The sequence below is a fragment of the Lactuca virosa genome, chromosome 7, assembly GCF_052849685.1.
Source record: "Lactuca virosa cultivar CGN04683 chromosome 7, Lactuca_virosa_CGN04683_v6, whole genome shotgun sequence".
NCBI classification, from domain to species: Eukaryota; Viridiplantae; Streptophyta; class Magnoliopsida; order Asterales; family Asteraceae; genus Lactuca; species Lactuca virosa.
The window spans coordinates 239,394,240-239,396,618 of NC_136432.1; the positions used below are offsets into that span (position 1 = coordinate 239,394,240).

The following is a 2,379-nucleotide window of genomic DNA, read 5'->3' on the forward strand; positions in this document are numbered from 1 at the left end:
GCACAAATCAGAGACTATTAGTCCCAATTGTGTTTATAGTTTGTATATCTTATGTGGTTTGATATACTTAATTCACTATAAACTGCGCTCTGATACCAATCTGTCACACCCCCAAACCAAGGATGGCGGAAACGTCCGGGGGTGGAGGACTTCATGTATAGTATCATAACAGCAATTGTAATAGTAATTCAAGCAAACACAACCAACATATATATAATTGAAAAAAATTACATCATTGTATGAATTACATGTTTACGAATCAATTACAATATATTGATAAAATATGAAATAGTAGACGCCTTAGCGTCCCATCCTCAAAAGCACTTGATTACCTGTTTAATGATTTCCTGAGAATACAAGTTGTTTGAAAAAGTGTCAACACAAAGGTTGGTGAGTTCATAAGCTTTTCGTTTGTAAAAGTAGTATTCGTGTTAGAAAAATCCAATATTTTCCTTAATGTGTAAATGTAGTCTTAAAACCCAAAGTCCGAAATGTACAAGTAATTTGTCATATTTATAGTAAAACAATGCAAGTTTAAATCGACATAAACTCGTTAAATATTAATGAAGTTCCCGTAAATTCCAATGTTTGTTAATACTTTATGTGAGTTTATTATAACCATACTATGACCAAGGTGGCCTAAAACGACGTTCTTCAGGCGTCGGAAATGTTATGACATTTGTCACCCCAGACCTATCGGTCTAACTGTTGCATGCAGTTTAGGTGTGGGTTTGTCAAACCCAATATAGATCTATACACAAGTATCACGCTCTCCCTCAAGGAGACTCTGGTTACAATACAGGACTTAATGGTAATTTGAAGCAGTTGTCTCACAAGTCATTAACGGAATTACGTGTTATGAAAACTTGGTACCGTATGGCCGTACCTTGCTTAATGAAAATATCCTTTGTATAAATGTACCCTTTTTAAATGTATGTGTTATGTAATGTATCATAAACTATACCTATTATAGTTTATCAACCAAGGGTAGTACGTGGTAATGTATGCAAACTATATTCAAAATAGTTTATTTAATGTTTGAATGTATCGATTGTACTTTGATTATAATCACTTGTTATTCTTTATATTTTATATGACCAAATCCATTTGTAAACTGATGTGTGTCTAAATATTAAGATAAAATGTCATATATTGCAGTAACATATAGTCACATAAAGATATACACCTTGCTCAACATGTTACAAGGTGAAATGAAATTAACAGCAACTTTTCGTTAAAAACAGTTTCTGTTACCGTTCTTAGAAAATTTATAGAAAAATCATCACAGCTCTAAATCCAAATCCGCAAATTTTGAGAGCTTGGAATATGAGTCTATTTTGTTCGTAAATTTTATCATGATTTTTAGTGATCTCTAACAGAGGTGAAAATGTTCATAATCACAGACTGGTCGGGGTTTGCCTCTGAAATGACAGGCAGTTTTGTAAAAATCACCATTAATTGTAGAAAAATCATTTGGAGATGTGCAAGTAGTCATTTTAAAGCTAAGAGTTTGAACTACTTGCACCTAAAACAGTTTTGAAAACTAAAATTTTTAAGTTGACCAAAACAGTCCGTGATTAACGTCCATCTTTTCTGATGCAATCTGTTAGAAAAAGTTTAATTGTGTTCTTGATGATTTTACTTGTATTACCCCTTTAAAACTTAAGAAAAACATGTAAATGTATGGGTATGAACTCACCTTTTGTGGTTTCAGTAGATGAAAGTGAGAGAGAGGAAGTGTTCAACTCAAGAATACTAAGAAGATGTCTTGATAATTCGAGAATCTAACACCGAATAAGATGGAATTTGTGTAAGATATCAATGATTTGAGTAGAATGGAGTTTAATAATTATGTGAATGATGAAGATACTTACTAATTGAAGAAAGAAATCCCTGGAGAAAGCCTTGAAGTTCTTGAAGTTGAGAGAAAAGATGAGAGAATTTTGGGAGAGTGTTCTTGGTTGCTAAGTGTAGAATGAAAGAGTTTTATGGAGAATGAGGAGAGAGGATCAATCCTCCAGCTCTTAGAACGTGGGAAGAGCTGGAGATTGGCTGTAAAGGTCCACTAAGGAGACAAGGGGTAGTGGGAAGGAGTGGCTGGTCATAGAGTGAGGTGGTAGTGGGTTGCTTTTGCCATAAATTAAGGAAAAGCAAATATTCCCTCAATAATTAGTTCAATCACCAATTCTTTTAATATATTTTATAAAAACCCTGGAGATTTATATATTTTGGGGCCTTAGTTTATAAAATAAAGTTTTGGGTGAAAATCCCACGTTAAAATAATGAAAAACGGAGTTAAAACGAAGTCGTAGTCGAAAAACCGGTAAAAATGGACTGTCTGCGAGACCTCTCGGATGCTCGCTTCGGACTCAACTTCGG

At 33.8% G+C, this 2,379-nt stretch overlaps 1 long non-coding RNA gene across 1 annotated transcript; it reads right to left on the reverse strand.

The window, feature by feature from the left end:
• Window positions 1-305: 305 nt before the first annotated feature.
• Window positions 306-1,917, reverse strand: LOC145124506 (uncharacterized). The gene is made up of 3 exons (XR_013715642.1): window positions 1,875-1,917; window positions 1,700-1,784; window positions 306-347 (listed from the first exon to the last, which is right to left on the reverse strand). It is a non-coding gene; the product is annotated as an uncharacterized LOC145124506 (long non-coding RNA).
• Window positions 1,918-2,379: the final 462 nt, after the last annotated feature.